This window comes from Ambystoma mexicanum, chromosome 5q (assembly GCF_040938575.1).
Source record: "Ambystoma mexicanum isolate Mex_15411 chromosome 5q, UKY_AmexF1_1, whole genome shotgun sequence".
Taxonomy (NCBI): Eukaryota; Metazoa; Chordata; class Amphibia; order Caudata; family Ambystomatidae; genus Ambystoma; species Ambystoma mexicanum.
In genome coordinates, this window is record NC_090933.1 from 1,329,961,286 (window position 1) to 1,329,980,328 (window position 19,043).

The following is a 19,043-nucleotide window of genomic DNA, read 5'->3' on the forward strand; positions in this document are numbered from 1 at the left end:
ATGCATTCCATCCGTTCCACTTACTTCATCTGTTGCATCCTCTTCATTCGTTCTACTCACTTCGTCGGCTCCACACACTCCATCTACTCCGCACACTCCATCTTTTCTGCACCCTTCGTCTGCTCCACGCTCTTCATCTGCTCCACGCTCTTCGTCCGCTCCATGCTCTTCACCCGTTCCACCCGCGTCATCCGTTCCACCCGCGTCATCCATTCCACCCGCATCCCATCTGTCCCATCCGTCCCATGCGCCCCATCCATCCCATTCGTCCCATGCGCCCCATCCGTCCCATGCACCCCATCCGTCACATGCGCTCCATCCGTCACACGCACTCGATCCATGTCATGAACTTGATTCATCTATTCCATTCGTTCCGTTCATTCCATGCACTGTGTCATTCCATGCCATCTATCCGCTCCTCTATTCTGTGCACTTCATCCGTATCATGTACTCCTCTTTTCCATCCTCTCGTCCACTTTATTCCTCTCGTCCACTTTGTTCCTTTCTTCCATTTCATTGATTTCATCCATTTTCTTAGTTTCATCCATTCCACTGCTTTCATCCAGTTTATTCCTTTCATCTACTTTTGGATGCTGGATTGTTATTTATTATAAGGCAGCTTTGGGTTAAGGTCATTGATTGCTGTTATCCAGTTTGAGTTAAGAGTCGATTTCAGGGGAAGAGCCATGTTTTCAGTAGTTTGCGGAAAGACAAGAGGTCCTCGGTGAGTTGGTTGTGGGGTGGAAGTGCGTTCCACAGTGTGGGGGCCAGGGCTGAGAATGATGATCTGCCTAGCCTGACTGAGTTGGTTTTTGGTATAACTAGGAGGCCGGCAGAGCTCGATCTTACGGTGCGTGGAGGATGGTAGGGTTTTAGTTTGTCTTGAAGATATTGAGGTCCAGTTTTATGCATTGCTCGGTGAGAGATGCATAAGGTTTTGAAGGTCACCCTTCGGGCAACCGGAAGCCAGTTCAGATTTTTGAGGGCTGGGGAGATGTGATCTCTTGGGCCAAGTGCTAGTAGCAATTTGGCTGTGGCGTTTTGTGCTCTTTGTAGTTTAGTCAGTTGGTATGCGTGGACTCCGAGGTAGAGGGGGTTAGCATAGTCCAGCCTTGACATAACGATTGATTGGACCGCGGAGAGTCTGTTGGGAAAGGAGAGGTATGGAAAAATGCGCCTAAGAGTTTTAAGGTGGTAGTGGCAGGACTTGGAGATGTTGTTGACTTGGAGCGAGGGGGTTAGGTCTGAGTCTAGGGTGCATCCAAGGGTTTTTACTGAATTTGAGGGTGTCTGGGCAAGGCCCATGGCAGATGGCCAAGGTAGCGGGTGCGGCAGAAGTTTGTTGTTGCCACATACCATGATTTCAGTTTTGGAGGGGTTTAGCAGGAGGTGGTTAGTGGTCATCCAGTGATCTATGTCGAGGAGGCAGGAAGCGAGGTCGGGTTGGCAATTGGGTTTTGAATTCAGGAGTTTTAGGATTAGTTGTGTGTAATCGGCATAGTTATAGCACAGGATATTGTGCAAGCAGATTATTCGTGGGAGGGTAGACAAATAGAGGTTAAACAGGAGGGATGATAGGCATGCTCCTTGTGGAACTCCAGTGTTGACTGGTCGGGCGTGGGAAGCATGGGTGGGGAGAAGGGTTATTTGGTTCCTATTGTCGAGGAAGGATGCTAACCATTTGAGAGCGTTTCCACGGATTCCCAGGGAGTGGAGGTGGTCAAGGAGGATTGAGTGGTTGATTGTGTAGAAGGCGGCAGATAGGTCAAGAAGGATTAGTGCGGCGCACCCTGCAGAGTCAGCAGTGTTTTTAAATTAATCCCAGATTGAGGTTAGGGTGGTTTTGGTTCCGTGTCAGGCTCTGAAACCTGATTGAGTGGGGTCTAGGAGGTTGTTGGCTTCAACAAAGGCATTTAGTTGAGAGTAGGCGGTTCGGTCAATGAGTTTGGCAAGGAACCTGGTGTTTGAGATGGGGCGGTAGTTTTTGGGTTCAGAGGGTCGAGGCAGGTTTTTTTTTAGAATAGACTTGACGTGAGCAGTTTTGAATGCGCAGAAATATACCTGAGGAGAGGGAGTCGTTTATGATGCCCCTTGCATGTTCTTCTTCGCAGATATATGCAAACATTTCTTTGAGGGTTGTGGCTGGGCAGGGGTCCAGTGGGGAGCCGTTGGTTTGCGTGCAGAGAGAAGTTTGAGAAATTGGTCAGTTGATATTGGGGTGAAGGTGTCGAAAGTCGGATGGGTAGCGGTCGCTGGTGGTGGGATGGCAGGTAGGGTGGGTGGATTGCGTGGTGGGTGTAAGAGAGCTAGTTTGTTGGTTAAAGAGTTTGTTCTTTTGAGAGCTGTGGTGTAAAAGTGTAGTGTGAGCCGCACATTGATTGTGAGGGGGTGGGATGGGTGTTGGTACATGATGGTTTGGTGAATTCAGCAATGATTTTGTGAAGTTCTTTGCTGGGGGTTTTACAGTTTAGGATTCAGGAGTTGTAATGTGCTTTTTTCGCTTTCCAGATTTCGGCCTTGTAGTGACGATGGTGCTCAGGGCTGATTTGTCTTTCTGCCATTTGCGTTGTAGGGATTCGTTTAGCTGTTTAGTGGTCTTCAGTTCTGGTGTGAACCATCTAGGAAAAAGGCCATGGCGAGCTGATGGTTTGCAAGAGGGGGTGAGCAGGATTAGTGAGGTGTTGAGCCATGAGTCAAAGGCGTCGGAGGTTAGGAGTTCATTGGGTAGGCGGGTAGGGGAAGGAGACTGAAGGAGTGCATCGGCTAAGTCGGGAAGGATTTTTAGTTTCTTACAGTATTTGCATAGATTCAGCGGTTCTGGTTTGGGTAATGGGAGCGGGTTGGGTGAGCGAATGGCGAACAAACCAATGAAGTGATAGGACCAGATGATAGGGGAGGGGGGGTTTAGATGTATCAGATTGTGGGAGCTGAAGATGGCATCAAGTGTATGTCCTTTATAGTGAGTCGGCCCGTTTATGTGTGTATGGAGGTTAATCGCGTCTAGGCCGTCAAGCAGAGAGTAGGTCATATGGTTGGTGGGGATGTCAAGCCATATGTTGAAGTCTCCTAGAAGGGTGAGGGTTGGATGGTTTAGTTGGAGGGTGGCAATAGAGTCACAGAGGTTGTTTGTGATTGAAGCGTGGAAGTGACACTTAAAGGCGATTGCTATTCCTCCTCCTCTAGAGGGACGGTTCAGTCGGATGAGGGAGAAGGCCTCATTGGCGATAGGGGCAAAGTTGTCAGAGAACCAGGTTTCTGTAATAAAGACCAGGTCTGGTTTGTCAGAGGTGAGGAGGTCAAAGATTCTGTGTCTGTTTTTGGCTACAGATCGGGCGTTAAAGAGGATGCAGTTTACTTCAGTATAGGAGGATGATGAGGGAGTTGCAGCGGTGGGGGGTGGGAGGAGAGACGGCTGGAGTGGGGGGAGCGAGGGGGTGCTTGGTGATTGATGGGAAGAGTAGGCGGGCGGTTGAGTTGGTGGGATTGGGGGGGGACTTGGACTGGTGTGACGGGTTCAATGGATTTGGGTCAGAGGATTTGAAGGTGGGGTATGAAGGTTAGGAGTTCTTGCCAGGGCGAGGCGTGAAATGTTTAGGGACGGGATGGAGTGGGGTTGGGGTGGGATGATGGTGGGAGTAGATGTGGGGGGTGGATGGTAGCGTGGTTGGGTGTGCTTGGGAGGCTGGGCTGGTCGTTAGTCGGGAGAGTGGGGGGAGCGGGTATGATGATAGTAGGCGGGTGGCAGGAGGGGAGGAACAGAGGTCTTAGGATGTTTGGCTCGCCATCGTGCCCCTCTGGCTTGGTGTTTGGATAGGGGATGTGGTGGGGGGCAGGATGGAGGGCGGAAGGGGGGGCGGGAGGTTGGGCGGGCGTAAAGGGAGGCGGCGCGAGGGGGTCGTATTCGCATACCATGGTGGTTTGGGTGGATTCATGGTTTGGGTTTGTTTGGGCTGTGTTATTGTTGGCGTTGGATGATTTCGATCACACATTCCCACATCAACTATACCACCAGAGTTAGTTGTGCACACTCTCTATGATTAACTGTACTACCGCTGTACCACAGGATTAATTCGCACTTCTAAATTCAGCTTTACCACCGGGGGAGATTATTCACAGTTGCTAAGTTTAACTAAACCACAGGGTGATATTATTCACCTATTCTAAGTTCAACTATATTCTAGGGTGAGATTAATCACAGTTTTAAAACCATAGGGTGATATTAATCACATTTCTAAGTTCAACTATACCATAGGGTGAGATTAATCACAGTTTTAAAACCATAGGATAATATTAATCACATTTCTAAATTCAACTATACCATAGGGTGAGATTAATCACAGTTTTAAAATTCAACTATAACACTGTGTCATATCATTCAGAGTTTCTCAATTCAACTATGCCACAGGGTGAGATTATTCGCAGTTTCTAGGATCAGCTATATCACAGGGTGAGATTATTCACCGTTTCTATGTACAACTATCTCATAGTTTCTATTTAGACGTTCAGATTGCAACTAGACCAAAGATATGCTAATAGGCCAACTTACTAAATGCAACTAATCACGGATATGCTATTAGGCAGACTTTCTAAATGGAATAAAACCATGGATATGCTATTAGGCAGATATTCTGAATGTAACTACACCACTGACATGCTATTAGGCAGACTTTCTCAATGCAATTATACCCCAGATATGCTTTTAGGCAGACATTCTAAATACAGTTATACCACAGATAAGCAATTAGGTGGACTTTCTAAATGCAAACTAGACCACAGATGGAAGAGTTTACAACAGTAGAGCTTTTGTGGTTGAGTGGTAGGGTAGTAAGGCGTGAAGTAATTGCTTCAGTCCCTGCCCTTGCCACAGTTACTTATTGTTGGCTTCTTGCTTCTCCTGCGGATACCTGCAGATACGACCTGGAGCCGTCTCTGTAGGAGCCGTCCTTTGCCTCGGGTCCTTAGCCGATGGGCTACCGGGCAGAGCTGCCCTGGGAGGACTAGCAAAGAAAGGGGGACCCTCTCGTCAGGACAAATCTGGGCAGGTGGGCGGGACGGGAGGCGGGCAATAGGGACCAGGAAGTGGAGAACTGAGCGAGGACTGTGGGGCTACGGAGAGGGTGATGGGCTAGATTTTGCAGTTTTAGGGTGGCAGAAAAACTGCACAGGGGGCCCGTGGGGCGGATTACTCACTGGAAGGAGCTGCAAAGACAATGACCATTGCAGTGGGGGAGCGGGATACTGGACCAAACACACGGGGCTAGGGAGCCAATCGGGGCAGGTGGGCGGGACGAGAGGTGGGCAATAGGGACCAGGAAGCGGAGAACTGAGTGAGGACTGTGGGGCTAAGGAGAGGGAGATGGACTGGGGGCCAACGAACCATTGCGGTAAAGAGTTTCATTGTGCAACGTGGTTCGCCAAGCGGTAAGCTGTAAGTTTAGGACCACGGACACCAGCATGCATTGGGATATAATACTCGGAATGGAAGAGAAATACATTGCGCAGAGGTCTCCAGACCGCGTGTCCAAGTAACTGTGTTTCAAAGGTAGGGTAGGTGTACAGGGGACATTTGATTGTAATTCTTAGCAACAAATTGTTATGAAGCATTACGAACTGTGCATTTTGTCAAAGTACCCACGTGGGTAACCATCTGTTGGGTTCAGTGTTTTCTATGCAACCACAGAGCCATTGTGGTAAAGATTTAACATTGTTGCATGTTGAAAAATTAAACCCTTTTTTCTGCCCCAAATGCTGTGGCATAATGAATTTCAATTGAGAACATTTGTGGATGGCAAATTGTTTTGTGTCCCATGGGTAGGGGAAAACATTGGGGTTCGGATCTGCAGGTTTCGCGTGGTTGGGTGCTGTAGGGAAGAATGCTGCTGTGCTGCACCGGGTGCAGTATGATCAGGTTGATTTTGGGTTCCAGTGTGGTTAGATGTCAGCATGTGCTGGTCCTGCTGCTTGCTGGGGGAGGGTGCTGGGATTCTCCCGCATTCGGTGGAGCGTGATGCTGGGGTTTTGCTCTGGGAGGGCTGTTTTGGGGCGGGGGAGGGGGGTTTCCTTTCGGTAATGCAATTGTCAGAGAAATAAGTTGTAGTGGTTCTTGGAGTGGAAAACAGGCACACCTGTGTTCAAAAGCACGATTAGAAGGAAAATAAACACTTTTTGGTGTGTGGAGATTTCATGAAGGGCAAATGCCATTTGCGCTATGCAATTTGGGTGGTCAAGCAACTCCCCCACAGCCGCTGTGATAACATTAGAGGATTGAGGGAGAGTAAGCATAGTTGCATTCATGAAACAAATTTTAATTCACCAATAAAAAAGGCATTTTGCATCTGCTTTAGGGAAGGGTTTGACTTGACTGAAAGCACTCTCAAACTAGGCGTACTGGCACAGGCAGGGTGATCAGCGACAAATGGCACCAATGAGGATGCATGGATGCTTGGCTTTTAGCGTATAAATGATCTCAGGCCTGTAACAGTGATTACAAATCCCCACAACAGGACTATGGCTGATAAGCATATCAAGATAAAAAGAATTGCATAAAAAGGAGCAAGAGAGTGGGAAACGCAAAGTGCAACAATAAGGAACGTACAGTAGCAAACCGCTGAAACATGCAAGTTCCTGGCAAACAATGTGGTGGTTAGGGCGCGCAAGTTGGATCTCCCTCTCCCTAAGGCAAGAATTTGCGAGGGAGAGGGGTGCTCTGGCTGGCTAACAAGGGGGGGAGAGAGGGGGATATAGGGGGTCAGTGTTAAACAATGATGGAAGGAAGTGGTTGGCTTAGGATAGGAGGATACACCACCACAGTGTTGAGTATTAGAAAAATGTCACAAATGCTGAATGAGATATTAACAAAAGGGAGAAGGTGGACTCCAGACGGCAAGAAAAACAAGGTTTGGAAGGGACTCCATCACAGGGATGGTTGGCTCAGGGCAAAAACAGTGAAACATGGCAGGGGGATCAGGAGTGGGGGGGAATGGGTGAGGTCAGAGACTTTGGGAAAATGAGGTATAGAGACCTGGAAAAATGCAGGAGGTCAAGTGACCTATGGCAAGTGTAGGAGGTCAAGTAACCTGGGGAAAGTGTAAAAGGTCAATGGCGGAGGCATAACTTCTGATGTGCCACGGGGCAGGTGGAGGGTGGCGAGAGGAGTGATGTGAAGACATCAAGAGACCTGTGAAAAATGTAAGAGGTCAAGTGACTTGGGAAGAGTGAGGTCTATGACCTGGGGAAAGTTAAGTGGTCACTGAATATGATGTTGGCAGGGGAATGACTTCTGATGCGCCACGGGGCATGTGGAGGGTGGTGAGAGGAGGGATAACAAGGTAAAGGGGAAAGAAAAGGAAAATGTGAAGAATTAGTGCAAATGAAAAGTAAAGTAAAAAATAAGGTCATATAATGTAAATGGAAGTTTAAAGTAAGGTGCAAAGTGCCTAAGGAAGTTTGACAGATCAAAGCTAACGGGATCACTGAGGGGGGAGAGAATTGGCACCGAACCAGTCAAAGAAGCATACGAAGAGGCTGGTGAGGGAAGTCTCAGGCGCCGTAAGCCGCCCAAGAGTCATGGCGGTGGACTAGTCAACTACTGGCGGTAGGGGCTGCCAGGCACAAGGTAATAGGGTACAGGGGAATCCAGTTAGTCGGGATAAGGGGGGAAGGGGCCAAAGGTACGGAAAGGGGTGCAGCAACTTGGGGAGTTGGTAGAGGCCTAGTGGTCGGTCACCATAGGGGAGCAAAGGGGGAAGAGAGTGGGGCGGGGGAGCAATCCCCAGGGGAACGGGGAGGAGTAAACAGGCATAAAGGAAGGGGGCAAGTGTAACCGGGAATGAAGGAGAATGGAAACCTAATGGGGGTACAACAATGGGTGAGTCACACAAGCGACAGGGAGCGAGTAGTAAGCCTGGAGACCGTTTCGAAGGGACAGAGGATGGGCACCTAAGGATGGAGGAGTCGAGGGAGCGGTAGGACCCCGGGGGTGAGGAATAAGATGGGGACCTGGAAGCTGGGGCCAGGGTTAGGAAGGGGTGGGGTGAAGGGGAACGTTTAGAGCACGTACACCTGGGCAACGGGGATCTGGGGGGGGGGGCGAAAGGGGATGAAAAGGTTTACGATCCTGCACCTGGGGAAAGTAGTCCAAGTGAAACCAGCTGCAAAATAAAGCCGGTGCCGAAAGGGGGAGTGTTCAAAGTACAAGTTAACAAGTTAATAAAGTGAAAAAGTTGATGGTGTCGGCTCCGCACAAACGGAGGCTGCTCGCCATCAAGTGGGGAGTGTAAGGGTGTGCAGCGCAGAGCAGAATAACCTGATGCTGTATTACCAAGTAACAAGTAACGGAGCACCTGTAAGCTGCCTTGTGCTTAATAAAGCAACTGCGGCCTGTACACCAACAACCCGAGTCAGTGTCTTATTTCCAGGAGGTTTTTGGTGGAGGGCATGATAAAGGGGAAACGGGTGGAGGGCCAAAGTGGAATTGAAAACCAGGTAAACCAAATGCAGGGCCCCAGGGAAGGCCGGTGTGTGGTGTTGCCGATACGCCTGCAGCTGACTCTCACTTTTTGACATCCGGCCTCACATGAAGCCCATGGCGGGGAAAGAGCGGTGTGCCTGGGCTATTCATTCTTTATTTCCCTTGCTTGCATGTGTCCGTAGGTCTGCTGGTCTTGGACCATGACTGTCTCGATCGGACCAGGGCTTAGACCAGGATTGGAGCACTGGAGGCGCAGGGCGAGGGAGGGGAGACAGCCTCTTGAGCTGTCAGGAGTGCCTCGTCCTGCTGCCCAGTAGTACTGCTGTTGGATATGTGCTGAGCTAGAGCCAGTTGTTCTGTCTGTGCTTAACCTGGCTTTACCTGAGACTGATTAGACATCTAAAGCTGGCTCGCCTGTTGGGAAAAGATCACTGCTGTTTTGATTGCATATTCTTCCAATGTCCATGTACTTGTATCTTTATTGCATGTGATTGCATAGCTGAGTACCATTAACAATATACACACATGCTGTATTTATTATGTGTGTGCCCGAGGTCCTAGAGTTCCAAAGGAACTGCAAAGGAAAAAAGGAGCATGACTAAAAGAAAAGCGGGGAGTTCCCCGATTGATAGCACGGCAAGCAAGCAAGCCTCAATATGTATCACTCGGATAGATGAGGCTAATGCCATGATGGAGGAAATGGCCAGCTTGCTCCATTTCATAATATTGAACCGGGACCCACCCCAATGGCAAGGCCGGGCTGAGGGAGGAGTGAGTGGTGAATAAGGAAGGTGGGTTCCAACAGTTTGGTGATTGACGCGGATGACCCTCTGTCTATAGCAAGCAGAGATGTGGCCCCAGACCTGCTTATGACTGGGGAATCAGCTGTCTGTAAACTCTCTGTGAATGAGAGGCGAAAACTAGCACAGGACAGCACGGGGCCTCTAAAATTACACATGCGGCCCTGGCTGAGTACTGCCCTGGCTGAGGTGGAGAACATTCTACTGGGGTACAAGGTTCCAAATTGGCCAGAACAACAAGGGGTGAGGAGATCTTTGAACTTGCTATTCAACTAACCTCCTTTGCCTACAGCCTTACCACTTCTCCACTATGACTGTTTACCTGTAACTAGCACCTAGATGTCCATGGGCTTTGCGTGCTGCTATAAATGCACAAATAAAATACATCCCGTGGAGCTAAACCATTCTCCGCATGAGAGGTCCCAGATGGGAGAGGTCCCAGATGGGACGTAACGCTGCTTATTCTGACACCACTGGATTCGACATAGTGTTGTCTTATCCCCCTGAAGTAGTGATGTAGCTAGGATGTGTCCACAGTAGCACACTTAAGGAAGGATACTGAGGCTCGAACTGAAAGCTGTGCATAAGGTGGTTGATGATCTGATGAGTGTAGAGCTTCTATAGGGGGCAAGAACAGTTGCCCCGCATGTAGTCCAATCCACCAAAGGGTCATTTAGGGGATGGGGGGGCACTGAGGGGAAACCCGCATGGTGTTGGTGGACCACACGGGTGCACAGGAGATAGGGGAGGTCGGTGGAGGTAATCCAGGGGCTGACGCACGGTGTCATGACGAGTGGGTGTTCTGATATGGCTAGCAGAAATGGTATGTCTGGCTATAACTTGAAACCTTCTTGGAACTGCTTTTTCCTGGTGAATGTGCCCATGCTGCAGAACCATCCTAAAGATGGCCTAGTTATGTTATGTCATTTGGCATTTATATAGCACTCTATATATCATTGGTATGACCTCAAAGCGCTGGTAGGTTGAACGCCCTCGGGGACCGTGGTCCAGGTCAGTTGAGAGAGTAGGTGGGAAAGGGTTCATGGGTGCAGCTGAAGCAACTGCACGATGGTAGCTGCATCCTAGCATTAGGTGTGGTGGGATTTGATATCAGTAGAATGTGTGCAGTCAGGGCGATGGTCACCAGGACTGGGTTCCGGCTGCGTTAGGCCTGTTTAGGACGCTTATGTGTGCAGCTAGGCCGAGATCGAGGGGTATAGCTGCATTCTAATTGTGTGTTGGTGTAGAGAAGAGGGTGAGCGTAGCGATATGAGACATGAGTGTATGTGAAGCAGGTTTGATCTAGCTGACTCGCTCTTCCGGAATTAAGGTCTACGTTTCCGATTGCTGCCTTCAGGGTAAAATTCATAATTTATTAGCTGCCACTAGTGGTGTTAGTGATCAGGATTTCTGAACATCTGTCATCAGGAAGCAAGGTTTCAGCAGTCTTAGATGGTCATACTAGGCATTATGGAAAGAGCCAGGTTTTGAAAGCTTTGCCAAATGCCATGTATTTGTGGGTGTGTCTAATATGGGAGGGGAGAGTGTTCCACAGAGTAGGGGCCAAGGTTGCGAAAGCGGATCCTCCGATCCTGGCAGAATTAAAGGTTACAATTTCTAGAAAGTGAGTAGTGCTTGACTTGAGGGTGCGTGATGGGAGGTAGGGTTTTATCTTTTTTTGTAGGTATGTTGGGCTGGTCTTGTGCACTACTTGGTGGGTGATGCATAGGGCCTTGTAGGTGGCTCTTCATCCAACTAGGAGCCAGTGGTGGGTTCGATGAGCGGGAGAGATGTGGTCTCTGAGTCCCAGGGTTTGGCGGCAGCATTTTGAGCTCTTGTTGGGTTATTCCGGTGCTCCCAGTTATAAGGAGTTGGCAAAGTCCAGTTCTCGATATAACAGCGGCAAGTCTCTTGGGGTAGGAGAGGTAAGGAAAAATGCGTCTTAGAAGTTTCAGATGATGGTGACAGCATTTTGAAACATTATTGGCCTGATGGGAGAGGATTAGACCTGAGTCCATAGTGCAGCCTAGGTTTTTGACTATATCAGAGGGAGGGGGAGATGGTCCGAGGGAGGCTGGCCATGGGAGTTGTCGTGGAAGAAGCGCGATATTGCTGCACACCATGATTTTGGTTTTATCGGGGTTCAGAAGGAGGTGTTACACGTCATCCATTGGTCAATATCACGGACACAAGCCATGAGGTCAGAGTGTGAGTTGGTATTAGTCTTGGGGATTCTTAGAATAATTTGGGTATCGTTGGTGTAGTTGTAACAAGAGAGAAGTAAATCCACTGGGTACGGGCCAAATGGGACACCTTTCCATAATTGGGAGCGACATAGTAGTATGAAAACCGTTGCCAGGTTTCACTGGCAGGGATACGATTAACGACCAACTAGCTCACCCCAGAATTGTGCAAGATGTTTTACTGATGCAGCAGAGCCCTACAACTGCAGAATCTTGAAATTTCAATCCAATGCTCACCAAAGAAAGTAACTGGGTGAGCGAAGCGGGGGAGCAAGAGTTGCATTATCACAATCCAGAGTTTCCACTCAATGAGGTGAGTCCACCAGGCTGGGCCTGTCTTTGATGGAATGCGCCAGAGAGGGTTGGATGGTGTCTGCACACTGGAGCTCAGAACGGAGGGACTCTAGTTAGCAGCTAGGGTAGCCGCTGGAGACGCGGGGAAGGGCCCCCCCCCCCAGGACTGTGCAGACTGCGGGGGTTGGCACCCCGGCCCAATCTCGTCAAATGCTGATGTTTTGGTTGAATAGGATAACGTGGTTCGGAAGGCCACAGAGTTCGACGTCTGGTCGTCGGTGGATCCTTCTTGAGCAGCTCCCTTTAAGTCAGGAGCCATGGATCGTCAAGATCCCACAAAGAAAAGGGTGAACAATGGCAGTGAGGCGGCAGCTTTGGTCCTAGCGGTGCTCCTCAATTGGTCGTGGATGTCCTTCGAGGAAGAGGCGTGCAGGGCACCTTGTCATCGATAGTTCGGGACCGCAAAGAGTCTATGAAGAACTTTGGCCCAGCATGGGTGTTCAGTTGTCCGGTGGTGGGAAACCCACCAGCGGTTTCTCGTCAGCGGCCTCGACTTTCTCCGACGGGACAAAGCAGTGGACAGGGCGGGCAATAGATTCCTTGGATTCTAATGCCTTAATCAGTCATAGGCGTCACAGTGTCAAGTGGTCCCGATTCTGGGCAACACGGCTTGGACGGACCTCCAGCAGTTATAGCAAACTGCGAACTGTGGTCGACGACGGTGGACGGAATGTCCAGTGCATCTCTTTGTTCTCGTCGGTGGTCCCGGTCTACGGTTGACAGTCTTTTGTAGGCTGGCTTCAGGGCGCTTTGGCAAAGGTTAGCAGTGCACGATGGTCCCTCGTAGCTCGGGAAGAGGTCTCCTTACCAGGTCCTCTCTTGGATCAGATCGGTTATTGAATTGTTGTGTTGTGAAGGTGGGGTTGTTGAATTGTAGGGAAAGTTGTGTTGGGGTATTGGAGTGTGATGTGTGGGGGTGAGGAGGGAAGGGAGGCGGTAACGAGAAGGGTGGGTAATAGCGGGGAGGATGAGGGAGGGATTGATACCGCTGGATCATTGCTTAAGTGGTGAAATAGCGCTACAAGCTTAGGCTTGTGTACAACGGGTATTCTCTGATGCCCTCCCCCACCCCTGGAAATCTGTAAAGCACTTCGGCTGTACCAGGGGAAATAGATTATGAAGTATCACAACAAGTGGGTTGTTGATATGGTAGGGTGGATGTGGATTCCCTGGCCCGAAGAAGGTAAGAACAGAGGTTCTGAGTCCTATAGATACTTATTTGGTGGCAAAATATAAAGAGAAGTTATGGAATAGCAATGGGATTCTTTAGCTTTGGAGAATGGTAGAGTAATAAGTCCCTGGGTATACAAAGAGGGGACAAATAGTAATACAAGCATCTTGTGTCACCCCCGTAGTGCACCACATGTTTCCTGAAAACACCCAACAATGCCCACAACCCTGCGACCATCCCCCCCGCACAACCCAACCCTGAATATGTGCGCCATGCAACCTCACGACCACGAACCCCCTCAATCTATGAGAATGTCCCACAGCCCCATTGAGTGCCACATGCCACCCATTAGTGATTGAAACAGAAAATGGGGCACAAATAGATTTAGAAACAGCGCATCAAATGACAGAAGCAGTGCTCTCCCGGCTAACGCACAGAGGGGACAAGGGCGAAGAGCGCTGATTGGTACCGACTAATGGAGAGCGTGCTCTTTTATTCCCCCCAAAATTGGCAGTTGTGTGATTAGAGATGTACTTGTTCAAACGAGGGATGACGGTCCTAATGATGAAGGGTTTAGGGGAGAGCGACCACGAGCACTCAGATTAGATTATGAATATCTGATCAGATGTTGCCAGAGTAACGGAGCAGGAGGAAGAGTGGGGAACAGATGAGCAGGGAGAAGAGGTGCAACCCAGAGTGACGCCAAGAGTAGATAGATTATTGGGCCCATGGTTAAGAGCGCGACCAGGTCATATGGCAGCGGTAAAAGGTAAGCGATGGGAAGAAGTTACCACAGAAGCAGGTGGGAACACAGTTTCGGTTTTTACTTAAAGGCCCTGGCAGAGCACATTATGTGCCCTGGCCACACAAGGATAGCCGCAATTTGCTTAAGGCACTGCAATTGCTCGCCGCTGGGGCCGGCAAATGGATAGATGCATTTGAGAAGCAAACCACAGGCCTTTCGTTAGCAGTGGAAGATATGAAAAGCTTGTTTGCCGCAGTATTAGGGGTCCAAGCAGATGATGTTTGGAGAAGGGCAGGATATCCAGGGGTACGGATGGGTGATGACAATCAGGATGGAGCACACTTCAATGATTGTCAGGCTTGAGTGTAGGCGGCTTTAAGAAATACATATCCTGATACATCAGGCATACTCGATTATGGCACCTATGAAGGATGATTAGGCCCTGGCACAATATGGATGTATGTGATTTGGCCGTGGCAGAATAGTTTGTGGAGGAATTGACCGTAGTCAATTTCGCATAGAAACCAGTTTTGCTGTGGTAAAATCCATAACCCCTGACCCCCAATACATCCCCCCACTTAACCTTTCCGCCGGCCGCTGCCTCTCTTGAACCTGCAGCGTCAGTTCCATCCCTGCAAAGTGGATCGGATCTACGTGATTTTTTCGTTGCAGAAAAGTCTGCGACGGAAAAGCTCGCATGAGAAATGTGTGAACCACAAAAGGTTTGCACATTTCCCATGCGAGACGCATTGAAACCCCCACTGACCCACACCTCCAACATAACCAAACCCGACTTACCTTTTCAGACGCTGTGTCCCTGTGACGCCAGTTCCCTTTCACTTCTGTGATCAGGAACCGGCGCAGCAGGGCCCTTCTCTTTTCTTTTTTTTTTTCTTTTTTCGGAGCTGCAGCGGGTGTCCCCCGCAACACCCAACTCACTATACTATGTGGTAAAGTGAGAGGGGTGTTGCGTGGGTCACCCCTGAAGTTTATTCTTACCTTCAATGCTACCACCAGAACCTTTGGTGGTAGCATTTTTCAGGCTCTTTGTACAGTCGGACCGTACAATTCCGATCGGATCAGGTGCTACAGGGTCCCCTTTTCTTATTTCTTTTTCCTTTTTCTTCGTCCCCTGCCTCCAATACTCAGGAAGCCGGGGACAAATACTGCTGCCCATCTTCGGCTTTTATTACGAAATCTGATCAAATTTTACAGATCAAATGGTACTGGCTACACTTGGTCAGATGTACCATTCAATCAAATTTGGTAATGCCCACAATACATATTACTGATTCTGGAGATGTAGAGGGTGGAGACGGGGATTCATGGGATAACACAGTAGCAATAGTTTAGTGTGTGCAACACCAGGAATCTGTTTTCCAGGGTTTTGGTGATAACAAGAGCATTGCTCAGGGACTGTTCTACTTGGGGAGTACCTGTGCACCTCTCCGTTTTAAGGTACTGTGCAAATCCGGTTGTGTGTTTCGGGCAACCGCAGTGAAAGTGTTTGAAATCTTTCTCCAAACTGAGGGCTTGACCTTCTCTTTGAACTAACTTTTATACCAACCAGTCTTGTCCGGAATCTGTGGCACAAACTTTACCACAAACTACCCTGAACTGTATTTTCTTGAGCAAAAGACTTTTGACCCATTGACTTTGGCCCTAAGCCTTTTCTATCTGATTTTATCACTGTAGTTCCGATTGCTCACTTGCCCTGAGTACTTACCTGTTGGTGTGGTTTCTGTTAACTTTGTCTTTCCCTCCCTTTTTAAATTGCTGGAGTGCCATTTTGCTCCCACTTCATTTTGTGAGCTTAACTTGTCTGGAATTTAAGGGAATTGGTGTGGTGTATTAAGAGTGTGATTTTTAGGCTGCTTAGTTCAATGTTATACAACCTGAAGAGTGAAATACATGTATATTCTTTTACTTGATAACCTTGAGTCAGTGTTTGCCTGAATCCTAATAATTGCTGTCCTTTGTGTAACTATCTGATATGGCTCACTTACTCTTGAGATAAGTCTGGCTGCTCAGCCATCGCTACCACTTTAACTGTGTAGTACAGGCTTGTACCAAAGGTGAATTTGTACTGTCACTTGTAGTCTTAATTGTGTGTGGTGTTCCCAAAGGGTACTGCATATAATTCTGCTTAACAATACACAAACTCTTTTGGCATCTTGCGTTTCGGCAATGCAGTTGCTGGCCTACGTGGGAAAATAATAATGTGTGTGTGTGTGTTGCGGTCCGCTAACTCATAGCACTGTACTTGTTCTTCGTGTAAGTTGGTGTGTGAGTGATCCGGGTGTGCAACAGTACATGTGCTTCCTGTCTAACGTGGCTATGTCATCATGTCACCTTTAACAATGGGCAGCTTTGGTTTGTGGGAGCATTTAGTCAATCTGGTTGTTTCCAGCTGTGCTTTGGTTCCCGTTGCGTGTCTTAGGCAGGATGCGCCCTGTTGAAGGGGCGGGGGGGATGATATGGATGGTGTAGCACGTTCGGGGTGCGTGTTGGCGTTAGGGGCAGTGGGCAGAGGTGCAGCCTCATGCTGCCAGTGGTTCTTTAGTCGTGATCTCATTTTACGAATAGGAGGTGTGGCCTGAGGGAAGGGACACTCCCATTTATCCTCTTCAGAGTAACATGATGAAATGGCTTGTGAGGGACAGCAATGAGGAAAGAACATTAGCAGATGGGGAGTTAGCCTCACAAATCACAGTGCACAATGCATACTTCCTATGACTCGACACTATCTGACATGGCTAGCCAGTGGAGGACAATCAGTGGCAGACAGATGTGGTGCCTGGCTTTGACGTCAACATAATACTTGCGGTCTTGACCTGAATGAATAACGCAGAGTGTGGGTTAGAAGCATATAATTTGCAATAGGCAGTAGCAGTACTGTAGCCTGGAGAGTACCACATCATGCGTAAGATTGCACTCCTGGGTGATGAATGCCACCCTCCAACACTGGGGATTGAGGCACAGGCAAGTAAATCCAGAATGAACACACAGTGCCATGCACCCATGCAAACACCACCCAAGTCTCAGCAAATGCCATGCACTCACCTGTACTTGGAACTCACCTGCCTTGCATACGATGCACGCCATAAGGAGATGCCTTACCTAAATGGAATGCAATGCAGATTAATAGCACAAAGTACATGCACATACATAATCACAATTGGCAACAGTAAAACATATATGCCTACAACAGCGTGCAAGAGCAACACTGGGTCAATGGCCATTGATTATGATTTGCACAGGAGTACAGTGTACCCCACGAGGGAGGAAGTGACAGAGGGTGACTAACCAGGAAAAGACGGATAAAGGAGTCATGGCCTGACTTACCAATGTACATTGACATGCTGCACAGCACAGTCGGTGCACCTATTGAGGAAACCACATAGGTTGCTTACACAGTGACACAAGCTCTAATCAAATTACCACAATGCCATGTGAGCATGCAAAGGACACATAAGACTACTGACACATGCAGAAAAGATGCCCAACAATGAAGCATGCACCACATGCAAGACAGTGCAAATGCTTACCAAATAACTGTCTGAATCTTGTAAATCCCACATGACCTCCACCAGTAATTGTGTTTCCTAATTCTTCAAAGGAAGGACAGTGTCTGGTGAGGGCATGAGGAGTGTGGACTTCGAATGGTGCAGGATGTCTCACCCGGGACAGCAGTCACTGCCACCTCACGGACTACTGGCACAACATGGGAGAACATATTAAAACACCCATTGTGCACTATCATGCCATGGAACAACAAACCTATAATTACCTGCACAGGCCATCCTGTGCACCCCAATGAAAACATGCTAGTTTACTTAACTAGGCATGTCTGCACGCACACCACTGCGCAAGTATAGCCCATGAGGAGTTAATGGCACACATCAAGGGCATTCAATACAAAAAATTAACAAAGACCACAACAAGGAAAAGGCAAAACAAAATGAAATGCCAACATCTGGCCAGGCGGGTGGGAAATAAAAAATGTCCATCTTGCAGTGAGGGTGTGGGGGGGAGGGAGTCCACCCAGGAAGTTGGAGAGGCAGGGTGCACGTCAACACCCACATGGGTGGTGAAACAAATCCCTCCATGGGTTATTGGACTGCACGGTTGTCATGGATTGAGAGGACTGTTGCTGCTGTGTCTACCTTCCTGTGTAGCATTACAAGGTGCTAGTGGTAAGGGAGGTTCACCATGTAGATCCCTGGCATGATCCTCCATGGTAGCGGCCAGGCAGGACACTGATGAATGCATCTGCAGCATGAAGCCTCGGAGGTCCGCCTGCAACATTTCATGGGATGCATGGACTTCCTCCGAGATGGTATGACTCAACAGTTGCATCTGCTGTTAGTACTGTGTACTGTGAGCTGCCTCTAGCACTTCCATTCAAGCTCTGAGTGCCAGAAACTCTTGCTTCAAGGCTTCTCTGTGGGCCCGACACTCTGCAAGCAGAGATGCCTGCAGAGCACTGTTTGGCCTGTCTGCTCCTGTTGCTGGCCTCCATGTGCAGCCTGTGTGAGCGGCATGTGAACCGCAATGCCTGCAGCTGGTGCTCTACCTGTGTTGCTGGGGGGAATCATGGAATTGGCCACTCTATCCATGCCCTGAGCCCACATCTCATAGGAAGCACCCTGTTGTTGTGCAACAGTATACATGGACTGCTCCCACACTGGATCCCCAGCTGCCACACGTCCACCATGTGTGCAGGGAGCATGGCCCTTGATGTGATGCCACTGTCTGTGGCTGCAGGACTGCATTCCTTCCTTGGTCCACTGTCGCAGGAACCAATACTGTGGAGCGTGACCCTGGAGCCGTAACCATCGCAGACGGACATGACAACACTGACTGGGCCTGTGAGGGGACGTGACCCCTCTGCAGACGCACAGGCTCCAACAGCTCCAACACTTGATGCACTCACCTCTGACAGCATAGAGAAATTAACATCTGGTTCACCACCAGAGCTACTGGTTTCATTGGAGTTGGACTCATACTGAGTCATGCCCTTGATCTCCTGTAGCACCAGTGGATTTTCATGGGCTGCCACAACATGTCCTCCACTGGTGCTCTGTGGCGGCTCGGGATCCCATTCGTCCTCAACCACCTCCTCTGCATCCAGTGGCTCATTGTCGGCACATGGACAGAAAAAGACATTAATGTAAATGGCATCGCCTACATACACATCACAAGGGTGTCCAAATGCAATTACATGCTATGTCACTCATGGCACAATGTCCCGCCCGCT